Source organism: Trachypithecus francoisi, unplaced genomic scaffold (genome assembly GCF_009764315.1).
Source record: "Trachypithecus francoisi isolate TF-2019V2 unplaced genomic scaffold, Tfra_2.0 Lachesis_group17, whole genome shotgun sequence".
Lineage (NCBI taxonomy): Eukaryota > Metazoa > Chordata > Mammalia > Primates > Cercopithecidae > Trachypithecus > Trachypithecus francoisi.
Genome location: NW_022681462.1, coordinates 105414770 through 105436985, shown reverse-complemented (window position 1 = coordinate 105436985; position 22216 = coordinate 105414770). Strand labels below are relative to the sequence as shown.

General features: G+C 49.8%; 1 protein-coding gene across 9 annotated transcripts in view; it reads right to left on the bottom strand.

Annotated features, from left to right (window-relative positions):
* Positions 1–22216, bottom strand: part of EIPR1 (EARP complex and GARP complex interacting protein 1) — a 167197-nt gene that overhangs the window by 67273 nt on the left and 77708 nt on the right. Inside the window, exon 1 of one of the 9 annotated variants that reach the window (XM_033176671.1) lies at positions 1399–1490. The exons of the other annotated variants lie outside the window; for them this stretch is intronic. The gene's annotated coding sequence lies outside the window, so the exon portion shown is untranslated. Of the gene's footprint in view, positions 1–1398; positions 1491–22216 lie in introns of those variants that run through there. 9 annotated transcript variants of the gene reach the window in all.

The window sequence follows — 22216 nt, the reverse complement described above, 5'->3', positions numbered from 1 at the left end:
CTTCATAGAGTAGAGAAGGCAATGGAGGAACCTCCCAGAAAATATCGTTAAGAGAATCTATACTCACTTCAACTTTCACTCTGAATCTTTCATTCTGAGAACTTTCATTCTGAAACCTTTCTAATGTTGTAACAAAGAGGGGTTTTTGTTTCTATTTTCTTTTAAAAACATAAACCCACAAGGATAAGAAGAGCAATGAAGTTTTGGAAGCTAGAAAGAAACAGACCCTTAGAAAGATGGTCACTTGATTTACTACAAAAATAACACTCAGAGTGGAGAAAGGATGGTCTTTTCAATATATGATGCTGGATCAATTGTATATCCATAGGAAAGAAAACAAACTTGTATCCTACCTCATCACATACTCAAAAACCAATTCCAGATAGACTGATGATAAAGATGTAAAGATAAAATAATACAAATCTTTTCTAGAATACATAGAATATCTTCTCAACCTTGGAACAAGCAAAGATTTCTTAAATGGCAGGGGGAAAAAAGCTGGATCATACAGAAAAAGACAATAACATAGAATCTATTAAAATTAAGGACTTCTATTCACCAAAAGACCCTATTAATTGGACTTCATCAACATTTATAACTTCTTTAAAATCAAAATTAAAAACTCTGCTGTTAGAAAGACACTATTAAAGAAATGAAGCACTGGCCAGGCGTGGTGGCTCACGCCTGTAATCCCAGCACTTTGGGAGGCCAAGGTAGGCAGATCATGAGGTCAGGAGATTGAGAGCAGCCTGGCCAACATAGTGAAACCCAGTCTCTACCAAAAACACAAAAATTAGCTGGACATGGTGGTAGGCACCTATAATCCCAGCTACTCGGGAGGCTGAGGCAAGAGAATTGCTTGAATCTGGGAGATGGAGGTTGCAGTGAGCCGAGATCGTGCCACTGCACTACAGCCTGGACAACAGAGCGAGACTCCATCAAAAACAAAAACCAAAACCAAAAAAAAAAAAAAAAAAAAAAAAGAAGGAAGGAAGGAAGACAGACCGGGGGGAAGATATTCATAATATATACATCTGACAAAGGGCCTGTATCCAGAATATATATAAAGAGCTCCTATAGCTTAATAATGAAACAATCCTTAGTTTTTTTTAATGTACCTAACACCAAATCAGACACTTCACAAAAGAAAACATATGAATGTTCAACAAGCACTAGAAAAGATGCTCAGCAAGATTAATAATTGGAAGAAGGCAAAGCAAAACCAAATAAGATTCACCACACATCTTACTAGAATGGTGAATTTTCATTTAAAAAAGACCAACAGTAGCAAGTATTGGCAAAGATGTACAGTAACTGGATCTCTCACAGATTGTGAAAAAGAGTGTAAAACAGTACACACATTTTGGAAAACACTTCTGTAGTTGAACATTCACTTACCAGATGACCCAATAATTCCACTCTTAGAAGAAGCTGTCACAAAGCTTGGCTTGTTAATAATAAGCCTTGTGGCTGCTTTCTGACTTGGGCAGTGAAACCCAGCCCCAAGTAATTGTGCTCGGGTGACAGGATATAACTGCCAGAAGTCAGGGGGTAGCGATTATCATAATGACCAACGAGACCAGAGTGCCGGCCAAGGAAGCTCAACTGGCAGAGGGCTGTGGAGATAGTTAATAGAGATGGTATTCCTAGGGGCGAAACAGACAGGCATGCAAGGAGAGTACTGCCTGCCTGACACATGCACACATGCATGCACACATACATAGCACACATACATATTGAAAAGAAAACAAGAATGAGCGGAAGGCTGACGGAAGTCATCCCACTCACAGTCAAGATCCCTTACCCAGCTCCAGATCTCAGCCAGCTTCAGAGCTGGAACTCACTGACTATGAAGATGGTCTGATTCCCCACGAGTTAGGAACCTGCAACCCTAGGGCAGGTGTACACTGCAACGATTACCCCAGTCTGTACCCAAAGGGACCCACTGCCATTTCCTGAATGCCATTCCCTGGGCAAAGGGTAATCCCCACACATTTCCAGGTCTGCTGAACACAAAGACACGCACAGAGGCCCAGCAACCCTAAGTGTCCCACTGTCCTCCGGCCCGAGTGGGGCATGGGGACCCCGGGTAATAAGTAAAGTCCTAGGCAAAGCCTGGCTTACCGCAGATCCTTTGGGTCTGTGGATACACCCAGTGGGCAATTCCAGGGTCTGTTAAGGTCAAATAGGATTGACATACTGGGCAGTTTGTGAAATGTCCATATTGGGTCTGTAGCCTGTGGAGTTAATGGGAAGGTCACATACAAGCCTCTGAAACTGCGCTCCCCATCCCATCAAAGAGTGGTAGAGATCTGTGCCTACTTTAAGGATCAAGGATACGAAGTGGGTGTGGCTTTGCAGAATTCACCATTGGCTTCTGCAGAAAGCCACTGGGCCCTGGAGAATGACTGTGGATGACTCTAAGCTCAGCAAAGCAGGAGCCTGCTCAGATCCACAGTGCCAGCCGTGGAGTCTTGTTAGAGCAGATTCCCAGGCCCTCAGGCACACGATGTGTGCACACGGACCACCAAATGCATCCTGTCCTATCCCAATGAAGAAAGAAGATGAGAAAACCATCTACAATCACAAGCAAAGGAAAACAGTATACACTCTTGCCACAGAGCTGTGCTGGTCTCCCATTTTCTACCATAATATAGTTCAAAGAGGTCTGGGCAGCCCACAGAACATCACATGGACCCACTGCATTCATGACATCACAGTGACGAGGTAGGAGGAGCATGCAGAAGACCTTGGCAAGACGGCAGGAGACACAAGCTATGGTGATTCCAGGACCTGTTACTTCTGCTGAGGACACCAGGACTTCCCCTCCAGAGCAAAAGCAGAAATGACGCTGCAATGCCTGGCAGGCCTCTTCATTCTAGAGGTGACACATTACACACCTAGGAAGGCTGGGCCAGCCCAGATGTTGGGATAGCATGTAAAGCTGCCAGCTTAGGTCAAGAGGGCACTGCAGCAAGATAAGGCTGGCGAGAGGCAGCCCCGCCTCTGGGGACGCCTAGTAGACCTGCTGGTGTGGAAGCTGTCGGTGGTAGAAAACATGTTGTCAGTGGTAGAAAGCATGCAGTGTGGAGAGCCCGGGTGGAGTCACCATGTGATCCTGGGGTTCTGGAGCAAGCCATGCCATCTGCAGCACAGAACCACATCTTTGATAAACAGCTCTGACCATGCTTCTGGGTCCTGATAACGGAGCTCCTGACCATGGGGCACCAAGTGCCACGTGTCACTCCTGAGAAGAGCTCAGTCACACCCACGAGGTCATAGGGTTGGGCAGGGCCTGCAGTGATTTACTACAAAGTAGAGACGGTGCACACAGGACAGAGTCAGGCAGGACCAAAGGGCACCAGAAAACTGCATGGTAGGTGCCCAAACCATACATGACCTCCCAGCCCTGGACCCTCCCTGCACTCATGCCTGTGGCCATGTGGGAGTCCTGTACTTTTACTGAAGAAGAAGAAGAGACCTGAGCTGCTCTACAGATCAATGAGTTCAGGAGAGGGCATAAGCCAAACATGGGCAGGTGCTGTCAGACGGCTACACTCAGGAGAGGGCTGGAAGAGCATAGAGGGAAAGGAGATTGTGAAGAAAGGCGATCATGAGGCAGGGATCCCAGCACTGCTCTGGCCATCCCCGCAGTGGGCAAAAAGTGGCCCGTGCTCAAGGGGATGGCCAACTGCCTGGTGACTGGTTAGAAGCCTGGAAGGAAAAAGACTGAGAAACTGCAGACTCATGGTGTTGCATGCGGCAAGGTGATGCCTAGAGCCCCTTCCATCCTGAGAATGGGAAGGGGTTCATCCAATACTTATTCCAAGTATGAGTTTGCCTTTCTTGGCTGCAAAAACAAAGCTAGCACCCGATGCCCTGACCAGACACCACCCCGCAACGGCCCCACCACCACAAACAGCACATAATCAGAGAAGCCACAGAACCACACTATGCAACAAGCAGGAGTGGGCCCAGGATCTCCTATCCACGTCACACCACACCACCCAGGTGTGCCGGGTTCATGCAGCAAGAGCATGTAGCACAGCACGGCCAGCGCCTTCCCCAGGAAGCAGCACGGTGCCGCCAGCGCCTTCCCCAGGAAGCAGCACGGTGCTGCCAGCGCCTTCCCCAGGAAGCAGCACAGTGCTGGACCCAGTTCCCCTGTCAGTTTCCTTGCTCCGATAATAGCACACAGAGGCGTGGAACCCAGTATTTCCAGATGGCTCTGTGTCCCAACAAATGATGCTGCAGCACCATGAACTTTCTTATTATTTGACAAATTTAAAAATGCATATATTTATAGTATACAACATAATGTTCTGATACGTGTATACACTGTAGGATGGCTAAGTCAAGCCAATTCATATTTGCATTACCTTACATACTTATTTTTTGTTGTGAAGACACTTGAAATCTACTCCCTTAACAATTTTCAAGTATATGATACATTGCTAATAACTTCAGTTACCATGATACATTGTTACTAACTATAGTCACCAAGACATCCAATATCTAGAACTAATTTCTCCACCTAACTGAAACTTTGTATCCTTTCACCAACATCTCCCTTTTCCCCATCTGCCCTCCCGCCAGCCTCTGGTCTCACTTTCTACTCTGCTTCTGTGACTTCAGTATTTTTAGATTCTGCTTATCAGTGAGATTGCATGGTGTCTGACTCTGTGCTGGGCTTATTTCACTGAAGACCTCTAGGTTCATCCGTGTTGCTGCAAATGGCAGGATTTCCTTCCTTCTTAGGGCTGAGCAGTGCTCCATTTGTACCACGTGTCTTTATCCATTCATCCGGCTCATTAGCCTTGATGCATACCCAGGCTGCTTCCATATTGTAACGAATGTCCTAATCATCTTCAGCTTGCCATGCCCCAGAAGAACTGGATAAACAAAGGCTTTCCTGTGGCCGGCAAATAAGGAAGCTCCCAGAACTGCTAGGGAAGTGTCAAAGGCAGGGGCCAGAGGAGGCTTCCTTGGGACAGGACAGATCAAAAAAGGGAATTGCAGTGGGTGGAAGCATCAGCTGTGTTAGCCACGTGCGAGTTCATGTGACACACGAAGACAACCTCACCCCGTTCCTTTGCAAAACACTACGGAACCAATGCACTTTTCTTCTCTTTTTTTTTTTTGAGATGGAGTCTCACTCTGTCACCCAGGCTGGAGCGCAGTGCCGCCATCTCGGCTCACTGCAACCTCCGTCTCCTGGGTTCAAGCGATCCTCCTGCCTCAGCCTCCTGAGTAGCTGGGATTACAGGTGTCACCACCACGCCTGGCTAATTTTTGTATTTTTAGTAGAGACGGGGTTTCTCCATGTTGGCCAGGCTGGTCTCGAACTCCTGACCTCGTAATCCACCGCCTCGGCCTCCCAAAGTGCTGGGATTACAGGTTTGAGCCACCGTACCCGGCCTCAATGCATTTTTCTAAACATTGGTAAATAAAAGGAAAATAAAATTAACAAAATTTCTAGTGTATGGAAAATTTACTTAGATTTCCAAAAGATTATAAAATTGCCCTTCTAGAATTTAATATGAAAATCTGGTGGATACAAGATGAGTTCAAAATCCCTTAGTAAAGTATGTGAAGACCAGAAACCACCCTGAGGAAGATTAGAGAGCATTAGAGGTGTGTGCAGGCAGGAGGTGTCTCTGGGATGGCCACCCAAAGAAATGAACAGAGCTGCACACGTTGCTGAATAAGGAGTGTGCTTGGGGTTCAGGAAATATGGTAGGCATTCGTACCTCCAGAAACTCTCCATATCCTCAGAGGCAGATGAAATGGAAGGTAAACAGCACTAAGGAAGAAGCACCCACGGACACACTCGTCGGCTCTGAAACTCTGAGGATTTCTGTAGCTGTTTGGATCCCAAAAGAGTGTTCAACACACACCCAGCAGCTATCAAAGAAACTAAGGAGCTTTTAAGAAGGAAAACCTGATCCTTAGAAGGAAAATGCTGTGATAAGCAGGGAGGCATTTAATCTTTTATCTATGTTTTTCACACACTCCCGAACTGGGGTCCTGAAAATGTAACTTCCTGTGCTGAATTAATATCACAATGACTAGGAGCCAGCAGAGGGCAGGGCTTAAGGCTGCCACATAAAACCAGGCCTATGGCACAAACCACAGCAGCACTGCCCACAGACGCCACGTCTGTGCCGAGAGAAGTCAGAGAACCACAGGATACCTGGGCTGGAAGGGAACTCCGATATCATGCTGAATGAACACAGCCCCCTCATTTCACAAATGAGGAAACTGAGGCCCAGTGAAGCCACTGACTTTTCCAAGTTCAAACAGCCCATTAGCACTGATGTCCAGAATGAATGGAGCCTCCTGACTCCCATAACAGCGCCCTGCTTTGAAAGAGAAAATTCCAAGTTGTGTCTTTAAAGCCAATTTGATGCCACTACCTACTTTTTACATGTTAACACAAAAGCTAAAGACCCTTAAAGAGATAAAGAGATAATCAGGGCAAAATGAAGGGAGGGAGGCATATTCGTGACCGCCTGTGCTGCCTGCTGGAAGGGATTACCAGGCAAAAGGCTTACAGGAATTCAAAGGAGATTAGAGCCTTTGTGAGCATGAATAGTAGCTCCAGTCAGCCTGGCTAAAGGGTGAACAATGCCCTGCCTGGGGGACATAATCTGATCCCCAGCTGGAGGAGGAGGAGGCTTCCAGGCTGCATAAGCAGTACATTAAGATGGGGCTATTTTTAGAGCCTGCAGCCATCTCTGAGTCTGGCAGGAGCTGAGCAGGATGGATGAGGACAAACAACAGCCTCACTGGGTGCTCACCTGATGCAGGTATGCCTCGGGGTGCACGACAGGATGCCTGAAGATCTGGGCCTAAAAAATACCTTTCTCGATGGCCTTTTAAATGCCTTAGGGATGGCACCATGTACAGATTGCAGCGCCTAAGTGTGCAGGGGCAGAGACTGACTGCAGAAGGCGGCAAGGCTGATGAGCAAGACAAGGATGACACCAGGTCTCTTATCCTCCAGGCATTCGTGAGGGGCACCCGCGCCTCTGACAAGCTCTGCTGGCCAGGAGGCAGCAGGAGGTGGTGCCAGCATCACAACAGGCTGCTGCCCCAACAGGAAGAGGGTGCTGAGAAGTGGGGGTGTCAGGGGCTCGCTGGCCATGAGCTCCAGAGATCCAGTGGGCGCAGGCATGAGATGCCAATCAGAGCAGTCTAGACCAGATGGAGCTGCGGCAGAGGCCAAGAGAGAAAAAGACAGGCAGGCTGCTCAGCCCCAACTCCACATGCCAGAAAGGCTCAGGGCAGAGACAGAAAGCTGGCCTGATGACCACAGCGCAGAGGCGCGGCCTCTCTCAGCTCTTCACCTAAGCCAGCTCACAGGCCTATGGCCCCTCGGTTTAGGGGAACCCAGGTCCCCTTGGGGAAGGACCCAGGGCTATTTTATAGGAGAGTGACCATGGAGAGAGGGAACTACCCCCAGACCCTGAATCAATGCCAGTTCTGCTGGACCCAACACATCACAGGGTCTACGGCCAAGCAGAGACCCGGAGGCTGTGGCCCAAGTCCACCTCAGAGAACCCAGTGGGGTCAGTGTATCCAACCTGCGGTTATTTCTCCAATCCCTGCATGTGCATTGGAATAGATGGACCTGGCATTGGCAGGACGACGACACAGCACCCACTCCATGACTACAGAGCCAGTGATGACAGGAAGGACCAGAGGGACGCCCCGGGACATTCCCTCACCTGTGAAAATAGTCAACGGAAAGCAACACTGCAGCATTGGTGGGATGGAGAGTTAGAACCACCATGGAGGTTGGGAAAGATGCTGGGTGCTGCCGTTGACCAAACCCCACTAAACCCAGCTGTTTGGCCTGCATAGCGGCAGAGGGTTCTTGGAGAATGATAGTGCATGATCATAAACTTAATCAGGTGGGCAACCCCAACGCAGCCATTTCAGATATGCTGCTGTCACAGAGCATGTCTACACAAGAATGCAGGCCCTGGCTTCTGATGTAAAGATTGATCTAGCAATTCGGTCTACACCACCAACCTGAAGGGCCACCAGAAGCCATTCGCTGTCACCTGGCAAGGCCAGCAGTACCTGTTCACGTCCTGCTGCAGACCTACATCAAGACTCAGGCCTGGGGCCAACATGCTGTACCCATCAGGCACATCTGGCCTGCACCCCATGAGCTAAGAGTGGTTCCGCATTTTTAAAGAGACATCAAAGGACACAGAGAAGACTATAAGACACAGACCGAATGGCCTACAAAGCCTAAAATATTTACTCTCTGGCCCTTTAAGGAAGAAATCGGCTGGCTCCATCCACCCGTGCCAATGACCCACTTGCCGCCTCAGGTGCTGAAGGCACCCTGCAGACCGTGCCCTGTGTAGCACACAGACTGTTCGGCTGCTCTCCTTGGAGATGAGCCCCTGTTCTCAGCCAAAGGCCCTGGAGGGAGACTACAGGAGGCAGGGCCTTCTGCACCATAGTCCTGGAGTGGTTGTGAGTGTGTGCAGGGAAGCGTGGCCCCAACACTGGGCCCTTGGTCCTTCTGTGACCCTGTCACCTCAGCCTGGTGATAACCTTTCCACGAGCCTCTCAATCCAGAGACTGGCACAAGACTTCCCGCCCACACCAGCTCCGGAAGGCCTGGAGCCCGTGCCAGCGTCCTGGTTCCCTCTGAAGGCACCTGTGGGGCCTATGTGTACCCTGCCTATAGCCCAGAGGGTTCCTGCACCCTCTGTACTCGCGGGGCACAACATGCTGTCAGCTGTGACTGCCTACTCCCCACCTGCAACCCAGAGGGCAGCCTCCTGCCAGTCCAGCGACTGTGGACCAGCTCCAGCCTGGCCAAAGCAGCCACCTCTGCTGCACAGTGGGCTGAGGTCTGCGCCCCGCCAAGATCTTCCTTCCTGAGCTGTTCTTGCTCAGTCCGGGGTGACCTGAGGGAATTTCTTAATATCTGACGCCTGTGACTCTTCTACCACACTTAGCACTTCTTTACACTAAACTTCCCTGCTTAACCTGCTGTTTCCACTTCCTGCCCAGACCAATACAGCCTGACCTCATCCACAAAGACCTCAATCACAGGGACAGAAAGCACAGTGAGAACAGCATGCGCTTGGGGCCTGTCGGCCAGGAAGCATCGGGCACCTCAGATGCCTGAACAACACAGGGGCACAGAGGTGGGAAGTAAGCCGGCTCCCCTTGGCTTAGGGAGGTCTCAAGGTCTGGTGATGTGGAGCAGGTGGGGGCATCTTCACCACCATGAGGCCGACTTTGGTGGGGCTTTTTGAATCTGGGAGGTAACATATGACATAAAGCCTACCTAAGTCATACGGCGGGCTGTGAAGACCCGCATGGCCACTGGCACCCAGTGTCGGGGGGAACAAGCATGCTGTGTGGGGCCTCTGGGGGGCCCATGGGAGAATCACAGGCCAGCTAGTGAGGTGTGGGAGGCAAACAGTGTCCCTTCCGCATGTAACTTCTCTCCTGTCCGGACACAGCTCCTGGCTTCCCTACCCACTTCATCCTGTGGGCATGCACTGAGCACTGCACACCACAAAACGCATGTGGTCTGATCATCAAGCTCTAAGCGCAGGCAGAAGCAGCAGTCATACTCAATCATCGCACTCAATCATCGCACTCAGTCATTGCGTGGAAATCTCACTTCTTCCAAACAAAATTGTGTTCCAGCAGGTCCTGAGGCACAGGCAGGTGGCATAACTAGGGGCAGCAGCTCCCCCTGCCTTGGCGCCACTGCATTGCCTCTGTTCTCCTGGGAAGCTCCCAAGCACCGCGAATGAAGAGGAGCACCAGCCCTCAGCTCGGGAGCACCGACCCTTGGCTTGCACACAGCGCTGCCTCATGAGCTGCAGCAATGGGAAGTGCTCCATGAAGAAGTGTCTCTGACGACAACTGGTAAAGAGAAATCATACCAGGAGGCAAAATTCTGAGCAGGACACTTGGCCGTCCACATTGTCCAGATGGGCAGAGATATGGGTCTGTATTGATTTAGAGGCAGTAGTCTCCATTTTGCCCTTATAACAAGGACTTGGAAAGCACAGAGCAGGGGCGAAATAAGAGGGGATGTCGGGGCTCAGGCTGAGCAGAGTGCAAGCCCATCTGTGCCCACATGGATGCTCGCCACAGGGTCTCAGTTCCAAAGAGGCTCTCAGAAGACCTGCCCTGCGGATGCCAGGGCTCCCGCAGAGGGCCTGGTGTATGTCGGCATGTGCCAGTGTGTGCTTTGCAGGGTACCTCCTCCACGCTCCAGGTTTATTACCTTTTCCTTTTGCGTCTCCACGCGGGGGTGGCAGCTGCTTCCCATGGTAACTAAGATCTGTGTTTCCTCCCTGGATGAAATCCCCGCTTTCTGGAGCACAGGCACACTTAGTACAGGTTTGGTTCTAGATCACCACGATAACATTAATATTGCAAAAAGAGAGTCACATGAATTTTTTGGTCTCCCAGTGCATGTAAAAGTTACACTGACACTATAATGCAGTCGAGTAAGTGTCCAAAAACATTATGTCTAAAAAACTATTGGGAATATCTTGATTTTAAAATACTTTATTACTAAAGAATACTAACAATCACCTGACCCTTCAGAGAGTTGTCATCTTTTTGCTGGCGGAGGGTTTTGCCTCAATGTTGATGGCAGCTGACTGATCAGGTGGCAGCTACTGAAGGATGGAGTGGCAATGGCAGTTTCTCAGACAAAAATGAAGTTTTCTGCATCTACTGACTCTTCCTTTCATGAAAGATTTCTCCAGCACGTGATGCTATTGGACAGCACTTTATGCACAGCAGAACTTCTTTCAAAATTGGAGTCAGTCCTTTCAAACCCTAACACTGCTTTATCAACCAGGCTTACATAATATTCTAAATCCTATGTTATCATTTCAACAGTGCTCACGGCATCTTCACCAGGAGTACATTCCATCTCAAGAAACCACTTGCTTTGCTCATCCTTGCTTTGCTCATCCTTGAGAAGCAACTCCTCATCCATTCGAGATTGATGGTGAGATTGTAGCAATTCAGTCCCATCTTCAGGCTCCACTTCTAATTCTAGTTCTCTTGCTATTTCTACCACAACTGCAGTGACTTTCTCCATGGAAGTCTTGAACCCCTCAAAGTCGCCCACAAGGGCCAGAGTCAACTTCCCCCATTAACTTCCTATTAATGTCAGTATTTTGACCACCTCCTGGGAATCACAAATGTTCTTAATGGCATCTAGAATGGTGAATCCATTCTAGGTTTTCAATTTACTATGCCAAGACCCATCAGAGGAATCACTGTCAGTGGCAACAGTCTTAAGACATGTATTTCTTAAATAGTAAGACTTGAAAGTTGAAATTACTCCTTGATCCATGGGTTGCAAAATGAATCCTGTGCTAGCAGGCATGAAAACAACATTCGGCTCCTTGGTACCACCCCTTCAGAGCTCTTGGGTGACAAGGTGCATTGCCAATGGACAGTAATTTTCAAAAGAATCTGTCTCTGAACAGTAGGTGTCAACAGGGGGCTTAAAATATTCACTAAACCATGCTAGGAACAGATGTGCTGTCATCCAGGCTTTGTTGTTCCATTTATAGAGAATAGGCAGAGTAGATGTAGCATCATTCTTGAGAGGCCTAGGTTTTTTCAGAATGGTAAATGAGCATTGGCTTCAACTTAAAAGTCAACAACTCCATTAGCCCCTAATGAGAGTCAGCCTGTCCATTAAAGCTTTGAAGCCAAGCTTTGACTTCTCTTTTGCTATGAAAGTCCTGGATGGCTTATACTCTTCGAATATAAGGCATTTCATTGACATTGAATATCTGTCGTTTAGTGTTCTGAAGTGTTCCCCCTTCATCAATGATCTTAGGCAGATCTTCTGGAGAACTTGCTGCTCCACTTTGCGCTCTTATGCTATGGAGATGGCTTCTTTCCTCCAACCTCAGGAATCAACCTCTGCTAGCTCCCAACTTTTCTTCTGCAGCTTTCTCACTCCTCTCAGCCTTCATGCAATAAAGAGAGTTGGGGTCTTGCTCTGGATTAGGCTTTGGCTTAAAAGAATGTTGTGCATGTTTGGATCGTCTATCCAGACCACTGAAACTTTCTCCATTATCAGCAATAAGGCTGTTTGGCTTTCTTATCATTTGTGTGTTCATTGGAGCAGCACTTTTAATTTCCTTCAAGAACTTTCCCTTTGCATTCACAACTTGGCCAACTGGTGTGCAAGGCCCAGATTTTGGTCTACTTCAGCTTTTGGCTGAGGCTTGGCTTCCTCACTAAGCTTAATCATTTCTAGCTTTTGATTTAAAGTGAGAGATGTTCCTTTCATTGAACACTTAGAGGCCATTACAGGGTTATTAATTGGCCTGACTTCAATATCATTGTTCTCAGGGAATAGAGAGGCCTGAGGAAAAGGAGAGACATGGGGAAACTGCCAGTTGATGGAGCACTCAAAACACACACAGATTCACTTTGCCATCTTACATGGGCATGGCTCGTGGAGCCCCCAAACAATAACAATAGGAACATCAAAGACCACTGACCACAGAGCATCACAACAGATACAATAATGATGAAAAAATGTGAAATATTATGAGATTACCAAAATGTGCCACAGAGTGGGACGTGCTGTTGAAAGTTGGCACATGTAATTGAAAAAATGGGGCCAATAGACTTGATGGACACAGGGTTGCCACAAACCGTCCATTTGCAAAAGATACAACGTCTGCGCAGCACAATAAAGCCCAGTGCAATAAGATGAGGTGCCCCTGTATCTAGAGTGGTTTCTTGACCTTGACTGACTAAGTCTCCTAGAATCTACACTACTGGCGACATCATCCACTGACATGAGCAATTCAGAGAACACAGTTTAGACTGTGCTGCTTTTGAGATGTCAGAGCTATCTAGGCGAAAACAGCTACCAGGCAGTGTGATATTGTTATGGGAAGCCCAGGGATGGAAGTAAAGGTTTAGGATTTTTTTTTTTTTTTTTTTTGAGACGGAGTCTCGCTCTGTCTCCCAGGCTGGAGTGCAGTGGCCGGATCTCAGCTCACTGCAAGCTCCGCCCCCTGGGTTTACGCCATTCTTCTGCCTCAGCCTCCCAAGTAGCTGGGACTACAGGCGCCCGCCACCTCGCCCGGCTAGTTTTTTGTATTTTTTAGTAGAGACGGGGTTTCACCATATTAGCCAGGATGGTCTCGATCTCCTGACCTCGTGATCCGCCCGTCTCGGCCTCCCAAGTGCTGGGATTACAGGCTTGAGCCACCGCGCCCGGCCGGTTTAGGATTATTTTACCTTACAGTATCTTTATTCACATTCTCTTTCATGTATCAATAGATTCTAGGACTTTGGATTCTAGCAATACAGCTAATTCTGAAAAAAAAAAAAAAGGCTCTCTAAAATACTTAGATATATTTTTAAAGGCATAGCTATGCTTTCAGGGAAGTGAAGAATATGACTGAGAGCAAACAGTAAAGCTGTTGTTGAAAACAAAATGATAAACCATGGTTACCCTTCAACTTTGGCCTCTGTTAGGAACCTAAAGGCCACACACAGCACAGGAAAGTAAGCTTTTGGTCCACAAAAGGTAAAGAGGGGATACTAGGACCTCTGCAAAAACCCAGGCTCCTTAAAACCCACATCCTCATTACAGGCATGAGCTAGAAAACATTATTCTCCAGCTGGCATGCATAGAAAAATGTCAAAAACAAAAACAAAAAACACTTGTTTATCTCAGCTATGGCTCTTATAAAAAATAGAGTCTACGTTGAGAACCTGAAAACTGCATTGATCCTTACAAAAGTTTGAGTTTGAATTTACTGGTGTGGTCCACGAAATCTTAAGCCAAGAATCTAACTTAAAGAAGTCCTGGGTTTTGGGCCACCCTGGACATTTTCCGAAACAAATGAGAATCGTCTCTGGCACCCACAGGCCAGCCCCTTGGAGGCCCCATGGACTTAGAGCAGCCTGATAGGAGCCTGTGACCCAGGACAAACCCATGAAGACAGTGGCCTGAATGAGGGCAGGCCCAGAGGACAGAGCAAATTAACATTCCAATGACTTCAGATACTAGAATCGCAATGTTCAAAGAAATAAAAGCCGGATTATGAGCAGGCAACAAAAGACTATCACAATTTACCAAGAATCTTCCTAAAAAAATTAAATAAGCACCTTAGGAGGTAGTTTTTATAAATCAGCATTATATACCTGGCAACGATCATGTCAGAAATTAATTAACACCCCTCACTCCAAAAAATCTTCATCCCTTCATTCTTTGGAAATCTGATGATTTTCTGACTGATGTATTTAGGTTTCCAATATTTTTTCCCAGACTGAAATATCAAAAATGCGCTCTTATAAAAATAGTCAATCAATTTATCTGTAAAAACATATTTGTCAGTAAATACTGGCAAGAGGTGGGAATAGTCTGTCACCTTGAGCCCAACGAGGAAGCGTGGGATGCAGGGATGCAGGGCCAAATGCACATCCCAGCAGGCAAGGTCGGAGTCTCCGCTTGTGGTCTGCCGGCTGGGATCCTGGGCAAGGTGTTGCTTACAGTCCCTAAGCCTCAGTCTCCCTAACTGCAAAATGTAGACAGATATCAATGCTTCTCTTCTGGGGATTTTTAAAATATTAAATGAGGTGGAAATGAATGCACATATCACACAGCCCAGGAGATAAGGTAGACACTCAACAGAAGCGAGTTTAAAGAAGGTGTGGAATGGTGAACGCCCAGGCACGAGGGTCGGGACAGCGGCCTGCTCATCTGTGCGACTTCAGGAGGCTGCTCTGCTGACCCGATGCGCAGAGCTGTGAGGTGAACCAGCACTAGGATGCGATGTTATACACAATCTGGGAGTTTAGGTGCGTTCCATCACACACCATACGACTCACTGCAATCAAACACCTCTCACTTATATCCATGTCTTGGACTAAAAAGAAGCCACAGGACCTCATCCTCTTACTAGTCACCATAGCGCAGCCTGGAGTCTACCAGCTGCAGTTTTGCAAGTAGCTTTTTGTAAGGACAGTGAAAAGAAAAATAAATGTTACTATTTATCTTTCTACTTTTATGTATTTGTATGATTTCTATGGAGCCCATTCTGGTTCACCATTTTCTTGTAATCACCTTAGAAGAGGAAAGGGATGCATTGTGGTTTATGCCTTTCTGATTCTTTAACTGAGGGAAAAGGGGAGATGCAGCAGTAATTCCAAAACTTTCTTCCTTCCACACTGACCGCTCTGCGTAACCCCTTTAAACCTGAGTCCAGAGCCTCACAGGTTGCAAAGCACCTTGGTGGTTACCCACAGTTACAGACAAGTCAACAAAACCTCAAGGAGGCTCCACGCTCCTCACAAACACAGAGGAACTCGGACCCGGCCTCCCAACTCCTCGCCCAGCCTCGTTCTCATCCTCCAGGTGCCTCGAGGCGGCATCTCAGACTTCACACATGAGCCACACCCTGGCATGAGGAACAGGGTGGGCCGCAGGTGAGTGGCCCTGGGCAGACTGGCCCTGCCTCCCTGCTTGTCTCCCCCAACTTGAATCTAACCTGCTCCAGGGGAAGAGGGGCTCTGGCCAACTTGCTCACAACCCTGACCACACCTGCAGACGGGAAGGGCTCAAGGCTGCGAGCAAATGAGGTTGCCTTGTCTAAGTCAGCTGCAAGTATCCGCTCTGATTTTAACATCAGCAGACTGTTTTGTTCAGGGGAAACTCTTTCCTTCACTTCCATGAGAGGTCACTGGTATGGCTTCCACGATGTGGCTCCTAGAGGTGGTGGTACCCAGGGGTACATGGCCAGTGCCACACTGAAAGCCTTGCAGGGCACTCAAGGAGAGGCAGCTCCTCTCAGCTCCCGGACATGAGAAGCTGCACGCCCAGGCTGGAGGTCTGAGCACGAGGAGCCAGTGCCACCCGCGCCTCCTCCTGTGGTCACTTCCAGGTGCCGCCTGTGCGGCTGCCGCTGCTGGACGCTCTTCCTCCCCTTGATCTCCCTCCTTCTGGTGTCTCATCCTCTGTCCCGGCCTCCAGCTTGGGGTGCTGTCTCTACGTGGTCCTCCGGGAGAACCCAAGCACCATACCCACCCCCATCCCACATAAAGCCATGTTCCCTGGGCACAGCACCCTGTCCTTGCCTTCATGGTTGGAATGTACGCCACACTGCCTTGTCTTTCTGTACTCAAGGTCTGGCTCCCACTGTTGAGTGAATACAAACATCCACTCAACAACTTGAAAATCAGGGAAGTCCGATTTATCTTCTGGGCCCAACAGTGCCCTCTGGTTGTGGTGGCCGGGACCTGCCCTGCTTCTCGGTGTCCCTCCAGGAAGGCTGGAGATTTGTTTATAGAAATCCAGCGAGAGTGCACGTTTCCCGAGAACGTAGGGCGAGTTAGCGAGCGCTTCTCAAAAGACGGAAGTCTTCATTATGAAAGGTAAACAGATCCAGGGATTAGGCGCCTGGGAATACTGACATCTGTTTCATGAAAAGGTAAAGCAAAGCAAAACGATGGAAAAAGGCGCAGAGAAGAGAGCGATTGGAGTGGTGAGAGGAAAAAATTGAGGGAAAATTTGGAAATGTAGTCAGCAGCTCCAGAAAGTCACTATTATCACACGACACTCATGAGCAACACCCATGTATACAGGAACGCGGGCCTGGAAGGGCTCAGTAGGTCCTAACCAGCTCCCTTCAGATGGTCAAGGCGAAAACAGCTTGACATTCATTACATTACAACAGGCAATGCTGAATATTCTTATTTTTACCTGTCCAACCATCCCAAATTAAAATTTTATGTTGAAACTTGATTCTGAAACACATTATTTGAATTTTCCATATCTTTTCAAATGTAACTGTGTGTATTTCAAATTCCTATAGATAGATCAGAGAGGAAAAACAGAAACAAAAAATAGTTTTCAAAAAATGAGAGATTAAAACCAAAGTTTCTGCAGGATTGTAGAGACCCTTTTTTTTTTCTTTTTTTCTTTTTTGAGACAGAGTCTCTCTCTGTTGCCTGGGCTGGAGTGCAGTGGCGCGATCTCAGCTCACTGCAAGCTCCGCCTCCCGGGTCCAGGCCATTCTCCTGCCTCAGCCTCCTGAGTAGCTGGGACCACAGGCGCCGCCACCTCGCCCGGCTAGTTTTTTTGTATTTTTTTAGTAGAGACAGGGTTTCACTGCGTTAGCCAGGATGGTCTCGATCTCCTGACCTTGTGATCTGCCCGCCTCGGCCTCCCAAAGTGCTGGGATTACAGGCTTGAGCCACCGCACCCGGCTGGTAGTAACCCTTTGTAAGCACTGGAGGGGCTCACATGAATGGAACTGAGTGTTAGGTGGAAATACCAAGTTCAAATGCCAGGATGCTTTAAAAGGGACACCGCGTATGTGGAAATGGGAATTTTATATTCAATGCTACAAAAATGTTCACTGATGAGAGCCAGTTGGTGCAGCCATCAGGTGAAGGGGGAATCCCTGCAAAGATCAAATAAATAAGTTTATGAAAATTCTAGGACGAACCAGCCAACAGGAGCCAAGTCAGCTCCCCGCTGGGTTGGTGTCGGCAGCCATCAGCAGCCCCGGGCCTCCATCTGGTGGGGGCACTGCCCCTCCGTGCAGCTTGCACAGAGGCCTGAAGACGGACAGCTCTGTGGACATGGCTAGCAGCTGCCCTGGACTGAACATGCTTTTACCCTCAGACCACGTGAGGAAATCTGTCTTTCCAGCCTTCTGTGTGGAGCAAACAAAAAACACAGCCCCACAGGCTTCAGTGAACCCGGCGCTTCCTTTCTTGTGCTCCCTCTTCACTCCCTCCCACCTGGTGCATACTAAACATACCCAGATTGCGGTCTCTGTCTAGTTAGTCATCCCGTTCATTCCCTCGTGTTTAACCTTGAAACCCGACTGCCAACGTGCCGACATCGGTGCCTACAGACGGCCGTACGGGCTGCTGCGCCGGCTCCTGGCAGGGTGTGTGCTTTGATGGGCTCTGGGGGCAGAGCCAGCTGGCGGCGGCGACTCCGTTGCCCAGGGAACAGCCACTGAAGTGTGCGCTCCCGAGTCTGCACCAGGCCGGCGCCTGTCGCCATGCTGGCTGAACCTCTGCGCTGCAGGGGCTGTGCCCGGTGGGTGCCCATTAGTGCTCTCCGTGCTCCAGGAACAAGGAGCAGGTCCAGAGGCCCCGCTCTTCCCACTGACAAACGGGCTTGCCTTGCTGCCTTATTAATGACTATGCCACTCTCACCACCCAAACAAAATGCACAGAGTAGGAGGAAAGAATTAGCTTCGAGGAGGTGCTCTTACTATTTTTAGACAATGCCTGTCAGCTACAGAGCAGTGGAGTAGCCCTGCATACCTAGCGGTGATCTGTCCTTTTACGGAACGCAAACTCGGCTTTGTTTCACTTATTGATTCCGCTTCCAATGCCCCCCAACCCAATTTAGTCTTCCCCATTTTTGCAGTCCTCATTTGGAGAAGAAATGTGCCAGTCCGTGCCACTTTGAGGAATCAGGGGAAGGCCAGATGCCCCACCCCTCGGCTCCCACTGCCATCACAGTGATGAGGCTCTCCTCGGGCAGGGGCATCCTAAGAGGGTCCATGCAGCAGATGCGCCTCTCAGCACCACCATGCCAGGCTGGCCTCCTTCCCTACACCAGCAGCACAGCACACCAGTCCAAGCAGCCAAGTGACACCGTGCCAACAAACATGGAGGCACCCAAGGGGCTCTGAACAACCAGGCCCAGCTCCCTCCCCAGCCACCCCTCCTGGCAGGTGGCCAGGCCACTCCTATCTCTTCACTCTGCAACCCATGCGGAGAGAGAAGCTGCTACCTCAGCATTGCCTGCAATGGCACAAGAGGACTCAGGAGCTCACACCCAAGTGATGTGCCACATTCCCGGCACACTGGCCAAAACTCGCCATGCCTTCCCCCAGCTGCAAAGGACGCCCAGAAGGACAGGACAGCCAGATACCAGAGAGCGCCACTAATTAAAGAAGGAGAGAAAAGACAAGGGAAACCTGCTGGGCACAGAGGCTCACATCTGTAATCCCAGCACTTTGGGAGGCCAAAGGAAGGAGGATCATTTGAGGTCAGGAGTTCGAGACCAGCCTGGCCAACGTGGTGAAATCCCGTCTCTACTAAAATACAAAAATTAGCCAGGTGTGGTGGTGACTGTCTGTAAATCCCAACTACTCAGAGGAGGCTGAGGCAGGAGAATCACTCAAACTCAGGAAGCAGAGGTTGCAGTGAGCCAAGATTGCGCCATTGCACTCTAGCCTGGGCGACACAGCGAGACTACATCTCAAAAAAAAAGAAAGAAAGAAAGACAAAGGAAAAGGGAAAACCACCTGAGGAAATACAAGGGAGCACTACAAGGCCCGGGTTGTCTCCCCAAGACACAGGCCAGGAAGCAGACAGTGCACAAATGGGAGAGCCCACAGGCACAGAAGGCTGAGTGAGCCATGGCTGCACGTAAGCTAGGCAGCATGGAGACAGGGCCGGAGTCCGGGTCCTGTGTGCGGAAAGCGAAACAGAACCAAAATGTACTCCATTTCTATTACGTGCCAGCACTTTGCATTCTTCAGCCAATCGAACCTCACTCCACGAAGCAGCTGTCATTTCCATTCTGTTGATGAGAAATGTCGGGGGCAGAGAGCAGTTCACTTCTCAGGACACAGCAACTCAAATGGAGCCAGGATTCCAACTCAGGTCTGCCCAACTCCAAATCCATTTCCCCGTGTCATGATCCTGCCTTTCCGCTTGTGGCAGGAAGGAGCGCATAGTCGGGAAAGGGGGCCCGCCAGCAGCAGTCAGAGGAAGAGAAGGTGGCTCTGGGAGGAGAGAGTGCAGACGACCTGGGGTAGATCCCGCTGAGGTCGCCCTGAGAAGGTAAAGCGGGCGTCAGAACCACATGACCCAGCAATTCTCCCCCAGAAAGAACAGACGCGTAGGTATGGATTTTCAAGTGTTGTACAAGGGCAAGATATTGAAAGCCAATGGTCCCCAACGGAGAATCGGTTAAATACACAGGGACACGTCAAATCACCACGGAAAATGTCCTCGTGAAAAACAGCTTCACGCTCCGTCTCGAGGCAGGCCAGACAGTCCCCCGAGGTCAGCGAACCTGCGGCCCTCACTGCCCCTGTCTCCACACAAACCAGAGACCCCCAGCCCAGGAGGAGAACATGGGACAGGGCAGGGGAGAAGCAGGCTCCAAGCACACCCTGGAGCAAACCTCAAAGTCAGGGCTGGGGTCAGAATGGGGGCCAGGAAACAGAGTCAACGCCCTCCCACCCCACCACCCCCACCCCCCAGGCCCTGGCTGTGGTGAACAGGAGCAGCAACACCCGCTGCCTGCCCAGCTGCAGCGAGCGAGCACCGGCCACGGCCCCACAGCCTCTGCTTCTATTAAGGCTCAGGGTCAATTAAATACCAAGTGTTGGGGACTGAGCACTTCTAGCTTCAAAACAAGAGTTTGCTTGTTTTCTTTCTTGCTTGCTCCATTAAGAATTAAAGGGTTGGGGCCGGGCGCGGTGGCTCAAGCCTGTAATCCCAGCACTTTGGGAGGCCGAGACGGGCGGATCACGAGGTCAGGAGATCGAGACCATCCTGGCTAACACGGTGAAACCCCGTCTCTACTAAAAAATACAAAAAACTAGCCGGGCGAGGTGGCGGGCGCCTGTAGTCCCAGCTACTCGGGAGGCTGAGGCAGGAGAATGGCGTGAACCCGGGAGGCGGAGCTTGCAGTGAGCTGAGATCCGGCCACTGCACTCCAGCCTGGGCGACAGAGCGAGACTCCGTCTCAAAAAAAAAAAAAAAAAAAAAAAAAAGAATTAAAGGGTTGGAGTCCAAAGAAAGCTCTGCCGACCACACGGAGGCAAAGCTTGAGAGGCGTTGGCGAAGCCTCAGCTTCTGACGTTGCACAAGAGTTACTAACACACGGAGCAGAAGTCACCGACTATCTCCGGGACCCTCGCACAGAGCAGAAGTCACCGACTGTCTCCGGGACCCTCGCACAGAGCAGAAGTCACTGACTGTCTCCAGGACCCTCGCATAGAGCAGAAGTCACCAACTGTCTCTGGGACCCTCACCTTGGAAGCAGTGCCCTGCCCTGAGGACACAGGGCAGCCGCCTGTAGGTGTTCCAGCTGTGGCTCCATCTTCCTAGCCGAGAGCCAACGCCAGTTGCAGCAACTGGGAGCGAACAAACCTTCCCAGGACTCCAGCTTTTTCCAGCTAAGCCCCCAGGCACATGGAGCAGACACAAGCCACACCTGCTATCCCTGCCTGATTCCCGACCCTCAGAACTCACGAGCAGCACAAAAGGTTGTTTTTATGCTAATAAAAACAAATAGGTTGGCCTCATTTACAAACGCAGGGTGATTCGACAACTGCTGTCACTGTGTCTGCCTGTGTATGATGCGTGCACACGCCGTTCCTGTGTAAAATGTGTTGCCATGACATGGCCTCCATTCATCTCCAGGTATCAAGCGCCAGATTCCGGGAAGCCCCAGGAGTGGGCCCAGAAGGAGCAGGGCCGAGGATCCCCGGGGTGGGGACCATTCTACCAGGCATGTCCTGGGGACATGGTAAGACCGAGGGGTGAGGGACACTTGGTGTCCGTGACAGGGAAAGGCTGAGGCATCAGGCTCGGCTGTGTCTACCTTGGTGACTCTGGAAGCATTTTCAGAAGCACATGTCGTATGTCATAGGCAGTGTGCTCCAGGGGAGCAGCGGATCTCACAGTCCAGAGTGCCCCACAGAGCACCTGAGACTGGCTGGCAGAACACAGGCACCAATGCCCCGGAGGAACAAGCCAGCCCCTGCATCCCCACGTGCCGAGTCCATCCTCCAGCAGCTCCGAGAGGCGGAGCTATCAATTTCACATACAGACAAGGAAACCAAGGCTCGGAGAGTTGAAGCCACCATCCAAGAATACACCAGAGTGCTGGCTGGCAGAGGGGGCGGTGGAGAGCAGATCATACCTAGACCCAGCTGCAGCACCAAGCTCGTTCACCACGCTCTAGAAAAGTCATTCACCACGCTCCAGAAAGCTCGTTCACCACACTCTAGAAAGGTCATTCACCACGCTCTAGAAAGCTCATTCACCACGCTCCAGAAATCTCATTCACCATGCTCCAGAAAGCTCATTCACCACACTCTAGAAAGCTCATTCACCATGCTCCAGAAAGTTTGTTCACCATGCTCCAGAAAGGTTGTTCACAATGCTCCAGAAA